Source organism: Chelonia mydas, chromosome 2, assembly GCF_015237465.2.
Source record: "Chelonia mydas isolate rCheMyd1 chromosome 2, rCheMyd1.pri.v2, whole genome shotgun sequence".
Classification (NCBI taxonomy): Eukaryota; Metazoa; Chordata; order Testudines; family Cheloniidae; genus Chelonia; species Chelonia mydas.
In genome coordinates this window covers 118,623,066-118,648,395 of record NC_057850.1, presented here as the reverse complement: position 1 = coordinate 118,648,395, position 25,330 = coordinate 118,623,066, and the positions used below count along the sequence as shown (strand labels likewise).

Below are 25,330 nucleotides of genomic sequence, written 5' to 3'. Positions count from 1 at the left end.
AAAATGTTGCAGGTGTCACCACTTTCCAAAGCATATCACATTGCTACAGATAATCATCAACTCTTGTGAAATGTGTAATTTGCCAGCTGTTGATGATTAGAAATTCTGAAAAAGAAATTCTCAGCAATCTTCTTACCTTTTCCATAACTAAGCATTTTGCACTAACAATAACACACAAAGTTCTCTTCTCAACCTCAGACATTGGTAAATCTGTGCATCTTGTTGAAAAGAGTCTGAGAAGGAAACAAAATATGTAAGTAAGAAAATCATATAATCATAGAAATGAAGGACTGGAAGGGACCTGAACAGGTCATCTAGTCCAGTCTCCTGCCCCAAGACAGGACTAAGTATTTTCTATATCGTCCCTGACAGGTGTTTGTCTAACCTTTTCTTAAAAACTTCCAGTGATGGGGTGTCAGTCCATGATCTGTTCCACCTTGCATTTTGCTGTAATCCTTGGAGAACCTTTCCCAGACCTGGAGAAGAGCTCTGTGTGGCTTGAAAGCCTGTCTCTCTTAACAGAATTTGGTCCAATAATAGAGGCTACCTCACCATTCTCGTCTTTCTTGCAGTTAGGAAGTTTTTCCTGATGTTAAATCTACATATCCCTTGCTGCGATTTAAGTCCCTTACTTCTTGTCCTGTCCTCAGTGAATAAGGAAAACAATTTATCATTCTCCTCATTATAACAACCTTTTACGTACTTGAAGGCTGTGATCATGTCCCCCCTCAGTCTTCTCTTCTCCAGACTAAACAAACCCAACTTTTCCAATCTTTCCTTATTGGTCATGTTTTCTAGAGACTTTTAATTATTTTTTTTTTGGCTCTTCTCTGGACTTTCTCCAATTTGTCCATATCTTTCCCAAAGAGTGGTGCCCAGAACTGGACACAATACTCCAGCTGGGGCCTTATCAGTGCTAAGTAGAGTGGCAAAATTATTTCTCTTTTCTTGCTTACAAAATGAAAGGTGATATGTATAACACAATTTCAGAAGAACAGTGGATTAGAATTTGGAAGGGGAAAAGCACTAGATCATCCACGTGCAGAGTAAAGAATCTCAGCTCAGAGGAGGGGGACTCACATTTAATCCCTGCTCCAATGACAATTTAATTTACACAAAGTGGACAAGCTTCAGTGGGAGAGACTCTAGACTACCTGATAGCCTAGGCCTCATGGCATTCTCCTGAGCAGTGAGAGCTTCAAATTCAACTCACTGTTCCAAAACAGGGAGAGGGGGGAACTGAACCTCAGTTGCCCACATCCCAGGTGAACACCCTCTCCTTTGGGCAGAAGTTATATGGGACATTGCCACCACCTATATACTGGACTAACGATAAAGGGGGGCAAGCAGTACACCTCCAGCCACTTAACAAATCTAACCTGAAAATGTTTTTTTGGCCCAAACCCTTTGGTAAATTTGTGTCAGATTCACAAACAGTTTCAGGTCGACCAAGATTACATTTTTTAGCAGATAAACTATTTGTCAGAAAAACTTCACCCAGGCCTTTTTATCTATTTGTGAAAGTCTTGGAATACCTCCCTGGGAAGAAATCAAGGGTATCCCTTTTCAGAGTTAATGGAGACAGATTCCTATCAGTCAACCCCAATTGGAAAATGTATTGCAATAAACAGATGTTCACACATCTTACACAGTGTATATTTCTTTTATAATAGAACAAGCTGATTCAGTGATACCTTACCACATATTAATCAAATCATTTTCTACCCATTGTCTGTTGTTGTTACCTCGACACCAGGGGTCAAATTAGGTTCAAATTTACATCTGTGTATATCTGGATTAGCTCCTCCAAAATTACTCTAGATATATCTTGATGCAAAAGGGAGCCTAATGTAGCCCTCATCACGTACAAACAGAAATCAGACCACCCAATAATCCCACTCAGGAGGCCAGATTTTGAATTCATACTGCTTTAAATTATGAATAACTCCACTGAAGTCCAAGGGGGAGATGCATCAGCATGCTTCATTGCTTCCAGAAACTGTGCTGGTAGAAGATTTTACTTCTTGCGGTGTTGTACATTAGGCACAGAAGGGGAAGAAAATTTCCTGAGTGGAAAGCTAGAGATAAGGCTACTTTCTCAGTGAGAATTCTTTTTCTAAAGGCCTGTATCCTGTTCTTCCCAAAACTTACGGGTAAGAAACTCAAGTATTATGGCCCCCTATATTATTTAGGTGGATTCCCACCCTGAGGCTAGATATGTGTGCATAACTAGCAAGAAAGCCATTGAAACCCTCTGATGCAGTAAGAGGTTGAGAAAAGAGACTGTTGAACTCTATTGCTTTGGTTTATTTTTTTCCTAGGCAGCCTTTCATTTTCACAATCAGCTCCACCAGTGAAGCAATTACCAAATTTTGCCTTGACTTTTTCCAAGATCATCCATCTGACAATATCATCTATTCTCCTGTGAGTATCCTTTGAGCCCTTGCTGATGGGAGTTTATGAATTCTGCAGGAGGCAGCATGCAGGCTGGAAAAAGGTGCACAGAACTAGACTGCTGGTATTATCCATGCTTCAACAGTGTGGACAATTTTTTCTGCTTCTGGTGAGGGAGCAGGCTGTCATGCACAGAAACACCTTTTCAACCACTGCCTTTTTTTTTTTATGTTACTGTTCTTTACTATGATGTGATGTGGGGTCCAGTAACTTAGTCTGCTATTGTTAATTTTTCTCTTCTTTGTTCAGTGGAAGCCCACATGTACATAGTTATGCAATAGTAAACTTTGTTCAAGTTAATATAGTTTGTTTATCTGGTAGTTACAACATTGGAAGAATTCATAAGGCTACATGACTGAAAGGCAGAAAGTACTGGGGCCCTGGAGCTACCTGCCTTTTTCCAGCCGCAGTGCTGCCTTTGCCTCTCTGAGTGCACAGAATCACACTGGGTACTGCTGGCCGTGACATCATCAGGTAAAGGAAATACATTGCTAAGGAAACAACAAATGTTATCCAGGCCTTCGTGAGTCTAGCCTTATAGGGGAGGCACCACTGATGTTCAGGTGACCATGTATTAGGTAATATCCCACCTTTGAAATGAAGATGACAAGAGCACCCTTCCCCTCCCTGTTGCAATAACAAGATCCACTTTTTAAAGTAGGTAGAATAATGTAATTGGAGACAATAGTCAGGAGGAGGGATAGCTCAGTGGTTTGAGCATTGGCCTGCTAAACCCAGGGTTGTGAATTCAATCCTTGAGGGGGCCATTTAGGGATCCAGGGCAAAAATTGGGGATTGGTCCTGCTTTGAGCAGGTGGTTGGACTAGATGACCTCCGGAGGTCCCTTCCAACCCTCATATTCTATGATTCTATGTGTGTTTGCTGAACAGCCAGATGGGAAGTCTTCCCTTCTCTTCCAGCTGGTGAGATGAGTTCCAGGGATTGTGTAATCAGCACAGTTGTTGAAGGGTTCTTCTGACTGGCTGCAGTGATATTTTAGTCAGTCCAAAGTAGGAAAGCAGAAAGCAAATAGTGAAGCAGCCCAGCTTACGTGTTGGTATAGGATGGTTGTCCTCAGAAAGGTAACTAAACCACCAGCTGGGGAGGCTTTTTTTTTTTTTTTTTTTTTTTTTAAACTATGGTTATATGGAAGACTAGCCAAGGAAAGTTCACATTAAAAACAAAAAATGCCCCCATGGAATTAATAAGATGCATGCCTACCAGCCAATCACTGTGCTTGCACAGCGTAGCCCATTTCCCCTCCCTGCGTTTGTCCTGTAAACTCTTCAGAACAGAGACTTTCTTTCTGTGAGTTTGTACAGTACCTACCAATGAGGCCCCAATTCTGCTTGGAACCATTGAGTGTTGTCACAGTATAAATAGAAGAACCATGAGTGCAGACCTCATGCTTATAAATACTTCACTAATGGTCCAAAATAAACTGCAGTAGTGTCAGTGCAGTATAGTGTGTTAATAGTGGACTTTTTGATTTAAAAGACAAATGATGGATAAATCTCTCCAAATACTATTACCTAAAGGGGAAAATATTTCCTTTACTTACCAGAGATAGAGAGAAAATTCATAGAAGAGGCCCAAACTCTGCAATATACAGCTCCTTGGCCCCTATCGAGAAACGTTCTTGCAAAAGTCTAAAAAATGCCAAAACTCCATGTAAGCTTCAGCCTAACATTCTTGGCAACAATTTACCAAATACCTGTAACCTACCATTATAGTTTCACATTCTGACCAACAAATTTGTTGAATTAAACACCTTTGTAGACTTTATGCTATATGATATGAGATTGATTTTCTGTTGGGGGTGGGGGAGAAATCTCATTGCCAAGTTTCCCTTTCATCCAAGAGGTGTCACAGAATTTTGTAAATATTGAGCCTGTTATGTAGCTTATTCTTTGCTCCTGTCTTGAGCTGTGTGTGGTGAATGATGTGCTGTTAATAGCTGCAGCATTCTACCCCAGAGATGAGTATACAGCAGCGATGGATTAAGTGATTGCTAGGCAGTGGTCCCCCTTAAACTTCTCAGTTGTGTCTTTTATAAAAGATACCTTGGTACTTCCTAAAGTTTCCCTTACTTACTAAGGGGAACACAGAGAAAAGCTGAGGTGAAGTTAGTTATCTTAAAGGTACAAGGAAGGCACAATTGGCAAGTCTATGGCATCCCTTCACCTACAACAGAAATGCAGTCACCTCTGAGCTGGAACAGATTTTCAGTATTGCATATGAGCACTAGTTTACAACAAAGACTGAAGAACGGGTTAATGTAGGGGGCAGTTAGGTTGCAGAATGCCTTAACCTAAGCTGGGATTTGGTCAGGACACCACTGCAAACAGCCCTTGCTCTTATTTTCAATTCCTAAGAACTTAACACTGAAGCATGTGACTCTAGGATTTTAAAATCCTAAAACTATGGAAGTAAAACAAAGAGTGCTGTTGCTGCTGAAGTTAGTTACATGAAGCAACTTCTTAAACATTTCTTGAATATCAAAGAATTATAGGCCAAAAATCATTACTGAGGGAAGCATGAGCAATTCCTCTGACGTCGGTTGTGGTGTTCCTGCTTATGCCACCCTAATAGTGAACTGGCTCAGCTGGTAGGAGGGTTTCCCTCAATTTCTTCACAGTTAAGGAACTGCTGTGGTGCATGCCCGCTGTCAGCTGCCAGGGCAGCTTAGAATGCTCTCGCTCTGCCCACAGGGACTGTTCCTTTTCACCTTCTTTAAAGTCAAGTCAGCGTTTCTACTTCCTTACAGTTTTGTGGATAATGCTGGACTCTGCTGCAGTGCCTGTAGGGGCAAAGATTGTGAAGGGTTATGATTTGTAGTTGGCAGAGGGAATGAAAACCTTGCATACAATCCAGGACTGGTATCTTATTGCAATTTATAATATAGTGAAAGGTTATTTTCAACAACGAGGTTTTCACGGCCACTAATTCCATCCATAGAAGAGACAGCTGTGCCGTTACCTACTCAGACTTCGCTCTGCTAGGTTATGAGGTGGTGTTGGCAAACCTAACTGGAGACAAACTGAGTGAGCTGTACAACTCAGAACAGCACTAAATTCAATGTTCCAAGTTAACCACCCTATTGCCTCTATTTACATATGTTTTTGGCAGCCAAGTATTATAAAGGAGGCAATAAATACTGGACTTCATTGGAGGTGGGAGCCCTGCTAGTGTAGTCAAAGGCTTGGTTTACACTGCAAGGTTAGGTCGAATTTAGCCACGTTAGGTTGATTTTATAATGAATGCGTCTACACAACCAACCCTGTTCCACTGACTTAAAGGACTCTTAAAATCAACTTCTGTACTCCTCCCCAGCGAGGGGAGTAGCGCTAAAATCGACCTTCCTGGGTCGAATTTGGGGTAGTGTAGACACAGAGCTGTGCAATTTGATGGTACTGGCCTCTGGGAGTTATCCCAGAGTGCTCCATTTTGACCACTCTAGACAGCATGCAGTCCCAGAATCGCAAACGAGCTCCAGCATGGAGCGAATAGGAGACACTGGATCTAATTGTTGTATGGGGAGAAGAATCTGTGCAGGCCACTCCTGCAGAAGAAATGCAAATATATATGCCAAAATTGCACAGGGCCTGGTGGAGAGAGGCTACACCAGGGATGCACAGCAGTGCCGCATGAAAATTAAGATGCTCAGGAAAGCCTACTAAAAGACAAAGAAGGCAAATGGTCACTCCAGGTCAGAACCCCAGACATGCCACTTCTATGATCAGCTGCATGCCATTCTAGAGGGGGACCTACCAGTACGCCAACACTCTCCATGGACACCTGCAAGGTGGCAGCTTCACTCAACAAGGATGAAGATTTTGTGGATGAAGAGGAGGAGGAGAATCCGCTTGCCTGCTGCACAGAATCCATTCTCCCCTGCAGCCAGGACCTTTTCCTCACCCTGGAGCCAATACCTCCCAGGGTCTATTGTTCCCAAACCCTGAAGGTGGAGAAGGCATCTCTGGTAAGTGCACATTTGTAATGACACTACAGGGGTTAAAAGCAATTGTGTTTAATGTTTGATTTGCCCTGAACAATTGGGATGCATTCATGGCCAGTACAGCTAATGGAAAAGTCTGTTTACATGTCTGGGGATGGAATGGGAATCCTCCAGGGACATCTCCATGAAGCTCTCCTGGAGGTACTCTGAAAGCCTTTGCAGAAGGTTTCTGGGGAGGACTGCCTTATTTCGTCCTCCATGATGGGACACTTTATCATGCCAAGCTAGTAGCAAGTGGTCTGGAATCATTACAGCACAAAGCATGGCAGCGAATGGACCTGGGTTTTGGTCGCATTCATGCAACATGTTATTGCTGCAATGGGAATATTGCTTTTGCTGAGGTCTAACCTGGTCAGCAAACAGCGCCAGCGAGCTTTTAAATGTCCAAAGGCACATTCTGCACTTGCTCAGCCTATAGTTGAACTTCTCCTTCCTGCTGTCCAGGCTGCCTGTGTTCAGCTTCATAAGCCATGGGAGCAAGGGGTAGGCTGGGTCCCAAAGGATAACTATTGGCATTTCAACACCCCCAACGGTAATTTTCTGGTCTGGAAAGAAAGTCCCTTCTTGCAGCTTTCCGAACAGCCCGGAGTTCCGAAAGATGCGAGTGTCATGCACCTTTCCTGACAATCCCACGTTGATGTCGGTGAAACGGCCCTTGTGATCCATCAGTGCTTGCAATGCCATTGATAAGTACCCCTTGCGGTTTATGTACTCTTTGGCAACGTGGTCCGGTGCCAAGATAGGGATATGCGTTCCTTCTATTGCCCCACCACAGTTAGGGAACACCATTGCAGCAAAGCCATCCACTATGCCCAGAAGGATATTGATTGCCCTGGCTACTTGGATCACAGCAGACCCCATGGTCGATTTGCTCACTCTGGATTGATTCCTGACTGACTGGTAGCAGTTAGGTGTTGCAAGCTTGCACAGGGCTATTGCCACTTGCTTCTCAACTGCCAGGGAAGGTCTCATGTTGGTATTCCTGTGCTTCTTGGCCGGGGAAAGCAACTCACAAAGTTCCAGGAAAGTGGCCTTGCGCATGCAAAAGCAGTCACTGGGAATCATCCCATACTTCCAACACTATGCAGTCCCACCAGTCTGTGCTTGTTTGCTGGGCCCAGAATCGGCATTCCACTGTATCAACATTCCCCAGTGCCACCATGATATCCCAATTGCCACATCTCGTGCTTTCAGGAACGTCTGTGTCCATGTCCTCCTCGCAATCTTCCTCATGCTGGCAGCTCCTAGCTAGGCTCTGCACATACTGGAGGATAATGTGCGAGGTGTTTGCAATGCTCACAAAAGCAGGGTGCAGCTGAGCAGGCTCCATGCTTGATGTGCTATGGCGTCTGCACAGATAACCCAAGAAAAAAGGCATGAAATGATTGTTTACCATTGCTTTCAAGGAGGGAGGGAGGGAGGGGAGACTGATGAAATGTACCCAAAACCACCCGCGACAATGTTTTTGCCCCATTAGGCATTGGGAACTTAACTCAGAATTCCAATGGGCAGCGGGGACTGTGAGATAGCTACCCACAATGCACCACTCCATGAGTCGATGCTAGCCACGGTATTGAGGATGCAGTTGGCCGACCTAATGCGCTTAGTGGGGACATGCACGATCGACTGTATAAAATCGGTTGCTAAAAATAGACTTCTATAAAAGCGACCTAATTTCATAGTGTAGACATGCCCTTAGAATTGCAGAGCCTGTCCCTGCTAGTTATTGACAGCAAAATTTGCACAATGTTTGTTTCAATCACACTCCAGCTGAAGAACTACACAATTAAAACCAAACAAAAACTGACTTCATATCAGTTCCTTTATTGCTGGTTCAAGGAGCAGAAACAGCAAGACCAAAATCACTGGATAAGACCACTATGGCTGTACGGTTTAGCATTACTAGTCTAAGCAAAAAAGATATACAAACTGCTGAGTTACATATTGCCTTCGTGGTTTGTTACATTAGATACAAATATGAGAGCTCTCACATTTAAGTTACTGTATGTGTCCTGGAAGTTCTTTATTATAATCTTTGCTATAGATAGAAATGTCTGTCCTATATCACAAGTGTTAAAAATATTAGTGTAACCCAGGTTAACTAGTGATAAGACATATGCAGAGTGAAATTCTGACCCCACTGAAGTCAATAACAAGTTTTACCCTTGACTTCAGTGGAGTTGACTTCATTCCTAGTCTTGAATAAGTACTTGCTCAATTTTTCCCTAACAGTGTTAGTGTTAGCATCGTTCATAAAAATCTGTTAGATGGCCTACATCAGCTTTTTTTTTTTTTTTTTTTTAAATGCAGACACAGCTAGACATGGAATGAGTCAGTCTGGAAATTTGCAAAAAGCATTTGGAGGTCAGTCAGAAGTCAGTCGTCTTTCTTTTTCCTCTTTCCTTTCTTTGCAAATTTCCTTTCTCTTTTTCCTCTCCCCACGAGATCTTACCACTTGCTACTAAGTAACCTGAAGTATGAGAACCAAATTTCTAGGGGAATATGTACAGAGATGGAGGGATGCATTAAGAAAGGTGTTATGGCTAAAGATGGACTCAAGTTAACAAACCCTGCATTTATTAAGTGTGGCAAATTGCCGGTATGATTATGATGGGTTCCGCGCTTCCTCTTCTGGGGGCAGGGGGTGTTCAGGGCACAGTTTCCTGCCCCTCAACTAGGGTATTTACTGTCCCACTAGTAACCCACAGAAGGGTAGTGGAGAGGGAGGGACCCGGGCCTGCCCTTGACTCCGGGTCCCAGCCCAGGGGCCCTAGGAATAATGGTAAACCACTTGAACTAGTGCTTCCTTCCCCTGGGCTACTTCCCTCTCCTGCTCTTCAGCTTGTGAGGCTTCCTGTCCCCTCTCTCTGCACAAGCCAGATGTCTCTTTACCTAGGGTCTTGGTCTTCTAGCCAGCCACAGCACTTCTCCAAACTGCACTCTGCTCCAACTCCTTTCCCTGGCTGATTGAAGCAGGGGGTTTTTATCAGGTGACTAGCCACAGGTGCTCTAATTGGCTTCAGGTGCTTTTAATTAATCTATAGAAACTTTTCTTTCCTCTACAAGGAATAAGGCTTCTCCTCATCCTGGGACTTACATATCTCTCCTATATCACTCTCCTGCTGCCTTCTGGCCATGCTGCATCACATAAGGTATACAGAATACAAAGGGTGTTTTCCAGTGAACTATGGCAAATGCCATTTTAAGTCTTACCACTTGGAACAGACATTCTTAAATGATCCTATTATTTAAAACTGTTGCTTAAATTTGAATAGAGGACTACAAAAAGCGGTTTCAGGCACAAGAGAGAAGGGTGTTTAGGGTTGCACCATGTAACGTATAGCATCTGTACAAAGCTTCTTGCTTAGAGTGCAAAAAAAAAAAAAAAAAAAAAAATCCCAAGATAGTAAAATGGAAATAACTTTACTGTGTTAATGGCTGCATTTTTTCCTTTTAGGGGGAACAAAATCTGCCATAGAACAGAATGTTGCCAGTTTTGTTGTGCCGGATAAAGAAGAGGAAAGGATGGTCAGCAGTGAACCGTGGTACAATCAGTGCACATCGCATAGTGATCACTGCTGCAGTAGCAGCTGCTGCCTCAGCGCCTTCTTCGTTTACCTCCACAAAGGACTTGTGAACAACCTCAGACAGAACTAGATCATTGCTGGCTGACATTCCAGATAAATCCACCTTCTTTCTGTCAAATACATCAGCCATTCCCTTGCTCTTCAGAATAGGCTTCAGATCATAAGCTTGCTCCAACTTAAATCTGGGCAAAAACACCTCCACTTCAGTATAGTTCATCATTTCTGGATTTATCCACTCTATAAGTTTCTCATAGGCAAGTTCTCTTTCCAGCTACAAGAAAAAAAAAGTCACAAAATTATAGAGGAAGAAAAGCCATGAATTTATACTAATGAAACAATGACCACTGTGCGTGTTTACACAGTAGGGATTAGCATCCTTTCCTGGTCTGGAGCGAATGCTATTGCTGTAGTCAGAAGCCAAAAATAAATGACAGTCAGAAACATTCTTATTCTTTTTTCAATACAGTCAAAAGGCCCCCCCTTAGGATCACAGCCCCACTGTGCTACATGCAAGTACCATCCCAAGACCATCTTTCATGGTGACAAGTTAATGCAATTACATGTTGTCACTAGTAATGAAGTATACTTTGCAGATGTGGCTACGGTGGGAGAGGCATTACTATTTCGCTGTCCCTTGCCCGCCCAGTAACAATATAGCACAGAAGGAAATCAGTAGCTCTTGAATGGAGAAGCACTTGAGGACTCCCATATGAAGAAATGTTAGGTAGAGGGTCAGGTACAGTGAGGGAGAGTCCAACCCACAACAGTTAGAAAGGAATATGGGGGGAGGGGGGGAATCCATCAAACAGGAAGTGATTTTCGAGAGAATTGAAAGAGATCCTGGAGAGCTTCCATCTGTCACTCACTATATTCTAGCTTCATCCCAATGCCTGGTCAAAAAGTCTCTCCTTTCAGAACTTAACCTTTCTCTAGACATGAGAGAGAGCTGGACTTACTTGACAGTGACACACGGTATTCCCATCTCTTGGGGGACAGATGCAACACCTCCGCAGCTCTCCCACCCTGTGCTAATACTGGTGAGTTCGGAGTTTGGGACTTGAATTCACAGATATAAATGAGATTTAGTCCAATGCTCTTCTCTAGCAGGATTTGAACTTTGTATTCAGTACAAATGCCTTACCTGTTCCAGGCCAGTGGAATTATCTTGGATTTCATCAGGAAGCAGGATGATCATACTAGTCTCGTTATCAACATAAGGGAGGTCAAGGATTTTGGTCTGAAAGTCTGCTGTGTAACTTATGTTAAATTTAGCTTCTTTGAACATCATCTGCACTGCTTTGGTCTCATATATATATATATATTTTTTTTTAAATAATCAAGGTCAACAAGTGCTACGGAGCCAGCATGTTGGTACTAACCTAGAAGAACTGGGATTCAAATCACTTATGACATCTGAACTTAGGCTGGACAGAGCTCTAGAAAACATTGTAGGGAAGGGTCCTACCGTTGCCTGTTAGGGTGGGAGGGAATGAACCAGAATTCCATCAGGCTTTTCCCATTTGTAATGCCCAGTCCCTTGAGATTTATTTTGAGGAAAACACTACAGGTATTTTAGTTGCTTAATGTGTAGCTGCCTATCAACAAAGTTGTTAAAACACTGGACCTATGTGCCTAAAGAGTATCACACCTGGATTCAAGCCTTTTAATTTCCTGACATATTTTAATCTTTGCTTCAAATGGATGGGGAACATCTTCAGCTTAAATATTTTGTTCTTTTAGGCTCAAAAGAAATGTCAAATATTTTTGTGATGTTATAAAAACAATTAAATCCTTAGAATTTTAAAGTCTCTAATGGTTTGAAATGACCATTTTGAAATCATAGAAGATTAGGGTTGGAAGAGACCTCAGGGGTCATCTTGTCCAACCCCCTGCTCAAAGCAGGACCAACCCCAACTAAATCATCCCAGCCAGGGCTTTGTCAAGCCGGGCCTTAACAACCTCTAAGGATGGATATTCCACCACCTCCCTAGGTAACCCATTCCAGCGCTTCACCACCCTCTTAGTGAAATAGTGTTTCCTAATATCCAACGTAGACCTCCCTCACTGCAACTTGAGATCGCTCCTTGTTCTGTCATCGGCCACCGCGGAGAACAGCTCAGCTCCATCCTCTTTAGAACCCCCCCCCCCCTTCAGGTAGTTGAAGGCTGCTATCAAATTCCTGCTCACTCGTCTCTTCTGCAGACTAAATAACCCCAGTTCCCTCAGCCTCTCCTTGTAAGTCATGTGCCCCAGCCCCCTAATCATTTTCGATGCCCTCTGCTGGACTCTCTCCACATCCTTTCTGTAGTGGGGGGCCCAAAACTGGATGCAACACTCGAGATGTGGCCTAACCAGTGCCGAATAGAGGGGAATAATCAATCACTTCCCTCGATCTGCTAGCAATGCTCCTACTAATGCAGCCCAATATGCCGTTAGCCTTCTTGGCAACAAGGGCACACTACTGACTTATATCCAGCTTCCCATCCACTGTAATCCCCAGGTCCTTTTCTGCAGAACTGCTGCTTAGCCAGTCGGTCCCCAGCCTGTAGCGGTGCATGGGATTCTTCCGCCCTTAGTGCAGGACTCTGCACTTGTCCTTGTTGAACCTCATCAGATTTCTTTTGGCCCAATCCTCCAATTTGTCTAGGTCACTCTGGACCCTATCCCTACCCTCCAAGTGCATCTACCTCTCCCCACAGCTTAGTGTCATCTGCTAACTTGCTGAGGGTACAATCCATCCCATCATCCAGATCATTAATAAAGATGTTGAACAAAACCGGCCCCAGGATCGACTCCTGGGGTACTCCGCTTGACACCAGCTGCCAACTAGACATCGAATCGTTGATCACTACCTGTTGAGCACGGAAATCTAGCCAGCTTTCTGTCCATCTTATAGTCCATTCATCCAATCCATACTTTTTTAATTTGCTGGTAAGAATACTGTGGGAGACTGTATCAAAGGCTTTGCTAACGTGAAGATATATCAAATCCATTGCTTTCCCCATATCCACAGAACCAGTTATCTCATCATAGAAGGCAATTAGGTTGGTCAGGCATGACTTACCCTTGGTGAATCCACTATCTCCTACCATTCTTCTTATGGAGCACAAGCTAATGACGCTTTTTCATTATTTTCTTGTCATTCAAGATGAGTAACAAGATAAGAAAATAGGAATTAGCCTGAAACTTTAAGGCCATTAATCCAACTTTTCCAAACCTTCAATCTAAAAGGTTAGTAGGCAGGAGATTTCAAACCTCTGAATGTTACATGGCAAATATGGCCACCACTATTATTGCCTGTTAACAGAAAAGGAGGGGTTGAGTGGACAGGGGCACAAAGCCAGATTTTCTTAAGGATCTTGCCAGGTCTTAGGAAAGGAGCAGGCAGCAAAAACAAACCATGATCCTGTAAGCAGATTAAAGAGAATGGCTATTAGTATGCTGGAAAGGCTGTTGGAGTGTTCACGGTTGATACCAGAGCGGAGCCTAAAAGCTCAGGTAGCATCTGGATTTCTGCATGGTAATCTGAACTCCATTTCTGACAGTTCTTTAGTTCACCAAATGACTAGTCAGCATAAGCAGGCTGGGAATAAAAGAGTGAGCTTTACAGTTTGGTCTGGAAGCACTGAGATTTGTGGTCATTCCTGTGCCTTATAAAGTGAATTCCACAGTTGTGGGTCACCTGCTGTCTTTCACTCGAGTTTTTGTGACTGACAGTTCTGTAGTTCCTAATGAATTCCTTTAAAGGTTATATTCCTTGTCAGGAAGAAAATGCAGTCCTCTGGTAGCTCAGCCCAGTTTCAGAGACAGCTTTGAAGATTAGGGTCAAAACCTTAATATGACCCTGTATTCAATGGGGAGTCAGCATAGTACTGATTCCCCTCTACCCCCAAAGAAGAAAAGGGAGAACTAAGCAACTTCACAAGTTAGGGCTCTTTCTGGGGGTGGCCTGGTAGGAAAGACTGGCACCAACTCCCCAGTAGGTCTAAGGCAGGACAATAGCATTCTATCAAATTCTTCAGAGAGATCTAATAGTGTAAATGTATGTCTCTTAGCCATGGACAAGAGCAGGACATCCATCAGCCCCTTAGCAGTAATTAGTAAAGTCTGTGGTTACCACTCATAGAATCACAGAACTGGAATGGGGAAACTGAGACGCTAGGAAAGGTTAAACAACTTCCTGTATGTGTAGAATCCCGGTTTTCTTTGCCCTGCCCTCTGTCCATTGAGCCACATTGCCTCCCAAACGTTGTTTAGTCACATATTGACTCGTCCCAGCTTACAAGAAGAATACTTCAAACAACCAGTTATATCCTCTGGTAGCAGATTTCATTCCATCTGCAGCAGCATCTCTGTTTTGGCTCTGATTTACTAATGCATTGCTAGATTTGAATATTTTGACACAGGGCCAGTGTTTGCTTCTAATGATGAGAATACAAATGTACCCCAAAATGTTGTTTAACTGAAATATTTTCTGCAGTAGAAAGAATTCACAGTACATTGAAGAATTTCAACATTATGGGCCTGATTCTAGAGTAACTGTTGAAATCAATTTAAGTAACATTGGTGTAAAGCTTGTGTAAATAAGAACAGAATCAGGCCCATTACTTTACGTTTGTTACTTAAACATAACATTTCAGTGGGTTTATTTCTGCTTATGTAGTTCTAAAATGCTGATTGTTAATATACGGTACTTTTTTGTAGTTGGCAGAATTCTTCACTTGGAATTTAACACAGCATTGTTTTAAATATTGTGCAGAATTGCACATAATGCAGAAGTACGTATAGCTTTGATTTTCTTTTCATGTAAGTCAGATTAATTTTTAATGCTTGGGTGCCTAAACACCAATATTCGTTTCTGTGAGTGGAAATGTATAGTTGTTCATAGGCTCATGCTGATGTTTACTATCAGTGTCAGTTTTGGAATTAGCACCACCTGAGTAATTTTTCATGTTAACTAACAGTGAAATATGATAATTCAAGAATATTCAGAATATCTGGCAATAAAATAACATTGGTCCATGTTTGTTTGGGGGAAAAAATAACATGCTACCAAGCTAAAACACTTTCCTTTAAATTTCGTGTCAGAGGAATATATGTCAAAATGCATAGGAAGTATTTGCAAACTGGTTTATTCTCCTAAAACATATAGCTACTAGAATAAGTTTTTGTAAATTCTACTCATGATAGTAGAAGGGTTGGTATTTGTACAGTTCAGTCATCAGGGGGATTAATTTACAGTGCTTTTAAACTAACCTTCTGGTTAAGGCCTGATCCTGCAAATACTTACTTAAGGGCTTAGTTTTAAGCATGTGAGTAATCCCATGGAAGTAACAGAATTTCTATGATATGACTGGTTCTAATACCTATCTGTTTTCTTAAAACAAACCAGTTTTAAAAATACCTCCTCTGAATTGGGGATATGAATTTCTCTCACAGTGTAAATTTAAAAGACCGTATTTTATCGTGGTAGCATCTGGATTTTTTTCCGAACAATCACAGAATCATAGAACTGGAAGGGACCTCGAGAAGTTCTAGACCAGTCCCCTGCACTCATGGCAGGACTAATAATCTAGGCCATTCCTGACAGGCGTTTGTCTAACCTGCTCTTAAAAGTCTCCAATGATGGAGATTCCATAACCTCCCTAGGCAATTCATTCCAGTGCTTAACCACCCGGACAGTTAAGAAGTTTTTCCTAATGTCCAACCTAAACCTCCCTTGCTGCAATTTAAACCCACTGCTTTTTCTCCTCTCCTCAGAGGTTAAGAAAAACAATTTTTTCCCCTCCTCCTCCTCACAACCTTTTACATACTTGAAAACTGTTATGTCCCCCCTCAATCTTCTCTTTTGCAGACGAAACAAACCCAATTTTTCAATCTTCCCTCATAGGTCATGTTTTCTAGACCTTTAATCATTTTTTGTTGCTCTTTTCTGAACTGTCTCCTATTTGTCCACATCCTTTCTGAAATGTGGCGCCCAGAACTGGACACAATACTCCAGTTGAGGCCTAACCAGAGAAGAGTAGAGCAGAAGAATTACTTCTCGTGTCTTGCTTACAACCCTCCTGCTAATACATCCCAGCATGATGTTTGCTTTTTTTGCAACAGCGTTACACTGTTGACTCATATTTAGCTTGTGTTCCACTACGACCCCCAGATCCCTTTCCACAGTACTCCTTCCTAGGCAGTCATTTCCCATTTAGTTTGTGTGCAACTGATTGTTTCTTTCTAAGTGGAGTACTTTGAATTTGTCCTTATTGAATTTCATCCTATTTATTTCAGACCATTTCTCCAGTTTGTCCAAATCCTGGCTTCTGGAGTGCTGGCCTGACTATAGCATGGGTTGGGCTGGGCAATAAAATTCTCTCTCTAAAAGATGGCATTGAGAGATAATAGGACTTCCAGGCACTCCTGAATGTCTTTCACCATCCAGGATGGGATGGGTACACACACAGGGTGGCTCACATTTCATTCAGTTTCTTGGTACGCAGATGGCCTGAGCTCTTCAGACTCATGTTACCAGTCCCTGTTTGTGCTATTTGAAGACAGCATCAAGAGGATGCATGAGCTTCTCCAAGAAGGAGGGCTGGCCTATCGCCACAATGAGCATTACTGTGTTATGCCTTGGGGTAGAGTGGATGCACTTTAAGATGAGGAGATTTGCACACGGTGGTGTGAGTAGCTATCAGTCCTACTGCACCGTCTGTCGCGAATGCAAGGAGCTGCTGCTGTGCAGCAATGCAGTACCGCATCTGCCAGCAGCACCCAGGAGACGTACGGTGACGGTGAACTGAGCGGACTCCATGCTTGCCGTGATATGGCGACTGCACAAGTAACCCAGGAAAAAAGGCGCAAAACGATTTTCTGCTGTTCCTTTCACGGAGGGAGGAAGGCCTGACGACATGTACCCAAAACCATCCACGACAATGTTTTTGTCCCATCAGGCATTAGGAACTTAACCCAGAATTCCAATGGGCAGCAGAGACTGCGGGAACTATGGGATAGCTATCCAAAGTGCACCGCTCTGTAAATTGATGCTAGCCATGGTAGTGAGGATGCACTCTGCCAACTTAATGCGCTTAGTGTGGACATACGCAATTGAGTGTATAAAATCGGTTTCTAAAAATTGACTTCTATAAAATTGACCTAATTTCATAGTGTAGACAAGGCCTAAGCATAGCTGTTTTAGCTCCACTGACTGCAGCAGAGTTGCTCCTGATTTACATGGCTAATCCTCCTCAAAGCAATTGCCACACATTTTACAAATCAAACCTTACAAGACGTGAGGTACTTGAGCATTATTTGTGTTCCAGTTTTATCACTGGGTAAAAACTGAAGCAGATGGGACCAGTTTCTGTAAGTAAACTTAATTCTGTGGTAGTTCTGCACACAAAACAGTAACAGATTCAAGGACAGGGAGGTTAAATGACTTACAGGTTTTCTAACCACCGAACAATGTATGGAATCCCAAACTGTCTGACACTCATTTATCCACATTCTTCCCTTCTATATTAAAATTCAGACTATTTTAAGTTCTGTAATTATGGTCAAGGTTACTGCCCTCCAACGCTGAAAAGATACACTGAGAGGTATAGAAGAAAACAGAGAGAGAATGAAGTAAACAAGGGATACATCTAAGCTAATGTATTTATTTGAAAATGTAGTTTCAAAGATATTTACAATAAACTAACCGAAGGAGTTGTGTTGAGGGGATGGGATGGGATAGAACAGAGGGTTGTGGTAAAGTGTATTTAGGGCAATCCTGATTAAAAGCATTTCTTGTTTTCTCTGGGTGAAGTGTACTGCAAAATTAGTGACATTTCCCTACTTCATACCTTGTTAATTTTAAATTGCATTTCCACTGTGCAATCCTTGTTGAATTGGGTTTCCCAGTTGCCTTTGAAGTAGATGGCATTCACCAAGACCAGTCTGGTCATTGAATCAACAACACCCTGAGCCAACAGATTCTGGATTTTACCTTTAGGACACATTAAAGGAAGAATAGTTTTTAGCTGATACACACCTATCTACCTAGCTGTGTTATTAACTACAGTATCTTCTACCAGCTGCACAATACAAGAACTTCATCTTAATCTGAAGGATTCAGTTCTGTTTTTCTTCTCCTTCCCTTATTGTATCTCTCCTATTAGCCATATGCTTTGTAAGCAGGCTTTAGCTGTTTAGAGAGACACTGTGGAACTCTGCAAGTTATTTACCTTCAGTTTTTTCTTCTACCCAGGAAATTATATGTTTTCTGGAATCTTCTGCAGCTCTAGAGAAGTCAAGTTGTTCTAGCTCTGCAGGGTAGTATTTCCGGCAGGAGTCTATAAATGTCTAGGACAAACTAAAGAGGATGCATTAACAATACGTTTTTCTGGTGTGCAGTTGCAGAAGACTCAAACATAGAATCTACCTCTTCTTCCTCCACCCCTTCAGAAAGAGTCAGTCTTAAAACCAACTTGTCACTTCTTTTCAAGATGAGCGTTTTATTTTCTATTATTACCTTCTGAGTCAGAGCAGCTGGCTTACTGACAGATCAACAACAAGACTGCATGGTGAAGTGTGCAATCAATTTGCTTCGGTTTGAGAGTACAAGGCTTTGTAAATTGGTCTCTAGAAAAGGTTTTTGTAACCCTCCCAGAATATCTCAAACCTGATCTAGTTCAGAAGTGAAACCTCAGGGGGGTTATTTCTATATCTTTTTTGTACAGTATGTGTGGACCATAATGACCGGCTCTTCAGCCTTAAGAAAGGTCTACTGTGAAAATGTCAATAGGTCAGTAATTACATGGTTAGGTCAAAATCATGCTGTCTTTCTCCAATTTGTATTTTGGAGTCTTCTATTTTATGGACAAAATGCCAAAGATGCCAAGTTTAAATATTTAATCACAGTGGTTTTAACTTTATTGAGAAGAGGAGCTCTGGATCACAGGGCTAATCTACACAAGGCTTTAACGTGCCTTGTGTGGTCGCAGCGTAGCGCTGGGAGACAGGTTTCCCAGCACTCTAAAAAACCACCTCCCCGAGGGGCATAGCTCCCAGTGCTGGAGCACTGTTTACATGGGCGCTTTACAGCGCTGCAACTTGCTGCACTCAGGGGGGTGTTTTTTTCACACCCCTGAGCGAGAAAGTTGCAGTGCTGTTAACTGTCTGTGTAGACAAGCCCTGAGCCAATTTATACTGGCAATCTCTTTTAGTAATAAAATTACGGTAGATTGGGGAGGGTAAGGTTGATTGGCTTCCTGAAAATGTAAGCTTGTTTTTTAGTCTAGGACTCAAGAGAGACTTTCAGTTACCTCTTAATTTTCTGAGGTGAACGAAGCGGGTCAGAAAGAGTAAAGTTAAAATCAGGAGTACACTTTTTGGATACATTTTAAAAGGGAAATGTATACCCCAGTACCCATCACTCTCAGCTAAGTCTTTGAAGATTTTCTAATCACTCTGCTGTCTGGTTTAAAAAAATAATTATGTGCCCATTGCTGTGTCCTTTGAATGCACTGTCCAATTTAAGGGGAGAGAAGACACCCCAAAAAGTCACACAATAATGCCTATTGCCCTCCCTGTCCACCATTGGAAGGAAATTCTTAAAATCTTAGATCCTGGCCAAAAATGCCTGAGTGATTAATGAAATGCTGAAGAGTTCGGGTTTGTTGGACCTTCCATTGACAACACTCCATTCCAGTTCTCAAGAGTTCAGAGCTAGGGACTGTCAAACAATCAGCTGAGCACACAAATGTTTGGATTTTACAAGGAGACTGGCTTTGGTTAGCCAGGTCCTGAACTACATAGTGCCGGTAGATTAAAGCCAATCCCTTGATTTGCACTCAGAAGTGGAAGCACAGCAAATGTGTTATAACACAAAAGCAAACTGAACGTTTGACTTACTGCAAGAAATTTAAACGTCTTTTCCCCATAGAGCCGGTTGGCAATCCTAACCAAATAATTAGTGCCTGGTTTGTTAATTTCAGAAATAAGGGACTGTATCCATCATGAATGTCTTCAGCTTTGTCCAGAGAAAGCACCTATAGAAAGAGACAGAAATACACTCAGCATGACCCACATGTGCTGAAACATGGGCTTTGGGACAGGTTAGTACAATGACTTTCAGAAGCTTAGAGATGAAAGCTGCAGCCTGAACACCCAAGGCAGCCCTAAAAGGGAAAGGATTTCCCATTACATAATACATTGGGAGCTCATTGTGCAGGTTCAAAGAGAGAAACTGCTGAAAAAACATTCTACCATGGAAATAAACATAGCTGTTTTGAAGAGACCCCCTCACTCAGTCCTAGCTTTAGGGCACATAAATGAACAGTTCTGGAGAGTTAAAGGAAAACAATCAACTTGAAATCTACTCAGTTTCAAAACATGAATTTAAAGTAGCTTCAGGTCTCATATCTGTCTCTATATCCCCATGTCCATTTCTGTAGCTTTATAGTTGCATTTTTTAAATTTGTTTCATTGTGCAAAAGAGCCTGACAAACAGGGAAAATGTCTGTATGGAAGAAAGAGTGAAACACAAAGTGCTGTCAAATGCACAAACATACAAACTGGGGGGAAATGTCCCTCATTTTTCCTTAATCTTAACTGTTACTTGCAACACTAAGAGGTTAAAGAAAAAAATTCAGACAAGGTAAGATTTATGTTGACGGTATCCCTTTCAACAGTCCTTTTCCCAAAGCTTCCAGCAATGTTTTGGAACTATGCCTTCAATTCAGCCACTACCATAGGATGCTGCTGCCTTTGTCCCTTTGTAACAGGGCCTCCATTTTCCCTTCCATAATGCTTTATTTGTTGCATCATTTCATGTTTGCATTGTTCAATTCCCCATGCTTTTCCTTCTTCTTCTTTACTAAAATGAAGCACCTGATAGTACAATAGTTAGCACAGGTTCTCTTGGGAATACATTCAAGAACAGATCTGGCTCTTATTTGAGCTTAAACGTTAGTGAAATGAAGAAATACTACGGATGACCTAGTGTTCCAGTACATTAGTTCTTTGCTTTAGTACAAGCAAGCTTTATTTACTAGAGATCAAGAATGACTCTTCTAGTATCAAACATTGTACTGCAGTAAGACACCCTGAAAAGCCCTTTCTAAGGGAAAACTTTAGCTCTACAGTGCTTTACTGTATGTGGGCAGGCAAATGTCAAAAGCGACAAAAATAGCCCAAGACCTCAGAGGCTTTCCAAAGGGCCACAACGGCCAACAGGGGAGACAGGCGGTTCATCGAAGGAAGTGTCCCCATAGGACACAATAGGCCCAATTCAACCGAATGCAGTCTGGGATAACTCTGTGGGACATCGATGGTAAGTCTCTGGGCTAAATTCACTGATATCCGGTCTCATAGGTCAACGGTTTTAAAATCAAGATCAGGCCATATTCTGCTTTCATTTACATAGGTGTAAATCTGACACAATTCCATTGAAGTCTAATAGTTACTCCAGTTTTACACCAATGTAACAGCAGAATTTGTCTCAATGTTCATTTAAACATAATTAGTACTAAAGCTTAAAATTAACCCTCAGTTTGAGTTCAGGTGACACATTGATTTTTTTTTTTAAATACTACCTCCCAAATGTTGAATTTGCCTAAAAGTAATAACTACTAAAAAAAAATGCCATGATATGAATATCATAAAAATTGCAGAGCTGTTGTACTGGTTGATATATTGAGCAAGAGATTTACTTACACAGAACAAGAGAATGTTTGCACGCAGTAGTGCATGTAATTTTTAGCAACGTCTCCTAGTATGGTAGTTAATCATTCTAAACAAAAGACATATATAGGCCTGTGACGTTATGAGTGTAATAGAATATCTCATTGAAAGATGACATAGGGCCAGAAAGAGTTAATTAACTCACAGACTGACCTGACCCGACCCATGGCCGAACTTTAAAGATTTGTTAGGAAGATATGTAAATGAACAGAGCTCTAACAATGCAGGCTTGCATTGTTAGAGATAGAAAGGTAGGTGTGTGCTCAGGGCTTGTGATGTAAGCAAACAAGTCTTGTCTATTGCTATAGCTTTGATCCAAAGATCAAAAAAGGAAATTTAACAGTTAGAAAACACTTGAGTGAAATAGTATTATTGTCTATATGTCTCTTTGAAGGTTGTGATAAACTATATATGAACTGTTTAATGGATAAATTACACTATGTTAATTGCCATGATGTTTGGGAGACAGAAGATTAAGCTTATTCTCTCAGGCCAAAAGGCTGCTGGAAATGTATAAAAACCCTGGGACACAATCCTCCTTCATCTCAGATCTGCTTTGGGTTTCAAGAAGGGGAAACCCTAAGCCATAAGAACTGAGATCCCCAGTCAGTGATTGGAGTCACCCCGAATATGGACATTGGACTATAACCTATGGACTATTTCTAAAAGGACTTTTGGCAACAACTACAAACTCATCTCTGCTATGTATCTGAACCTCAGGAATGGAATTCAAGTCTGTATGTATGTTTATCCAACACTAACTCTTTTCGTTTTTAATAAATTTTAGTTTAGTTAAGAATTGATTATAAGCATGTATTTTGGGTAAGATCTAAGTTATAATTGGACCTGGATGTGTGCCTGACCCTTTGGGATTGGAAGAACCTTTTATTTTATATGATGAGATAAGATTTTCAGTAATCATCATCATGTGAGTCTGGATGGAGGCCTGAGACTGGGTACTTTAAAGGAACTGCATTATTTGGACTTCTGAGTAACCAGTGAGGTAATATAGAAGCTGTTTTGTGCTGGCTTGGGAAATCTAAGTATTGGACTATCCACCAGCTTTTGGGGTTTGTCTGCCCAGTTCTGATTGCAGTTCACCCTAATTGAGTGACCTCAGCTGGCTCCCACGGGCAGTTACAAGGCCAATTCTAAAAGTCCTTACATATTATAGGGAATCAGTTTCAACTTCACCCTATTTTACTGTTGAAGCTGCAAGTTTAGGCAAACTCTTCCCCTCCCCTAAACCCAATATTGTATAAGGCTCTAAGTACACAGCTATAAATTTAGTTTTGAAATTTGTAATTCTCACCCCAGGACACCTTTCATACTACACTAAAAACCTACAAGCTAAGAGAACCTAAAAGGGTATGTAGCTGCAACACAGAAGTCCTTCTTTGCAGACAGATCTCAGGGCCTCAACTCCATGCTCATCTTCCCTGACTCCTGCAAATTTTGCCACTATTGATCACCTTTTTCTAAATCTTGTTCTGCCTTTGCATTTTTAACTCTGTCTCCTGGTTCTCCTCTTAGGTCTTTGCTTGACCTTTCAGTGGGACCTCAGGGCTCCATACTTGGCACCCAACTCTTCTTCCCTAGGCCCTCTTTCTTTCTAAGAGGTTCTGAGTGCTCATTGGAGCAGGATTTGGCATTAAGAGTTTAATGAACTAGGCCTACATTTTCAAAAGTGACTAGTGATTTTTTTGGTTGCCCAACTTGACACCTTACAGGGGGCCTGATTTTAAGAAAATGCTCCTGGCTATGTTTTTAAGACATATTTAGGGGATTAGTATAATCTGATATTAACCCAAGAGAATGTAATTGAAGAAGTTCTTTTCTAACTCTTGAGGCAGCTAGACCGCTCTTTTTCAAGACACCTCAGCTGTATGGTGCCACCAAAATTCTACTCTCAGGCTCACAAGGATGACGATGGGAGTTTTCCATAGGTACAGAACATTCAGTAGAGATATCTGGTTCATAGATACTAAGGTCAGAAGGGACCATTATGATCATCTAGTCCGACCTCCTGCACAACGCAGGCCACAGAATCTCACCCACCCACTCCTGCGAAAAACCTTTCACCTATGTCTGAGCTAATGAAGTCCTCAAATCCTGGTTTAAAGACTTCAAGGAACAGAGAATCCTCCAGCAAGTGACCCGTGCCCCATGCTACAGAGGAAGGCGAAAAATCTCCAGGGCCTCTTCCAATCTGCCCTGGAGGAAAATTCCTTCCCAACCCCAAATATGGTGATCAGCTAAACCCTGAGCATATGGGCAAGATTCACCAGCCAGATACCCAGGAAAGAATTTTCTGTAGTAACTCAGATCCCACCCCATCTAACATCCCATCACAGGCCATTGGGCCTATTTACCATGAATATTTAAAGATCAATTAATTACCACAATCATGTTATCCTATCATACCATCTCCTCCATAAACTTATCAAGTTTAATTTTAAAGTCAGATAGGTCTTTTGCCCCCACTGCTTCCCTTGGAAGGCTATTCCAAAAGTTCACTCCTCTGATGGTTAGAAATCTTCATCTAATTTCAAGTCTAAACTTCCCAATGATCAGTTTATATCCATTTGTTCTTGTGTCCACAGTGGTACTGAGCTTAAATAATTCCTCTCCCTCTCTGGTATTTATCTCTCTGATATATTTATAGAGAGCAATCATATCTCCCCTCAACCTTCTTTTAGTTAGGCTAAACAAGCCAAGCCCCTTGAGTCTCCTTTCATAAGACAGAAAGAAAAGGAGTACTTGAGGCACCTTAGAGACTAACCAATTTATCTGAGCATAAACTTTCGTGAGCTACAGCTCACTTCATAATGCATCCGATGAAGTGAGTTGTAGCTCACGAAAGCTTATGCTCAAATAAATTGGTTAGTCCTTAAGGTGCCACAAGTACTCCTTTTCTTTTTGCAAATACAGACTAACACGGCTGCTACTCTGAAACCTTTCATAAGACAGGTTTTCCATTCCTCAGATCATCCTAGCAGCCCTTCTCTGTACCTGTTCCAGTTTGAATTCATCCTTCTTAAACATAGGAGACCAGAACTGCACATAGTATTCCAGGTGAGGTCTCACCAGTGCCTGGTATAACGGTACTAAAACCTCCCTATCTCTACTGGAAATACAAAGTTGTGTTAAGCGGTTCAAGTTTATCCAGACATACCTTTGCCATCTGGGCTGCACTGTTCACTTATGCACACAAAAAAACCATGGACAAAGCAGAGGAGATACTCAAAGGAGAAAAGAATAAGTTCTGTGTATTGGCATTTTCACTCAGCTTTTTGAATAGGTTGAGTGCAAAGGTGGTGTTTGCTTTACTGAGGTTATCCGTGGTTCAGAACCTATAAGATAAAACACAAAGGAAAGGTCACATAAGATACAGATTTAAAATATAATGGAGTATTTAACGTGCCAGATTCTCAGCTGGTATAAAGCACCATAAATCCACTGAAGTCAGTGGAACCATACTGGTTTTACACCACCTCAGGATTTAGCACAGTGTCAAATAAGTTTAACGATCACGTGTTCTCTCTCTCAAAATCTG

General features: G+C 41.8%; 1 pseudogene; it reads right to left on the bottom strand.

The window, feature by feature from the left end:
- Positions 1-9,923: 9,923 nt before the first annotated feature.
- LOC114019289 lies at positions 9,924-25,120 on the bottom strand (annotated as a pseudogene).
- Between the last annotated feature and the right edge of the window lie 210 nt (positions 25,121-25,330).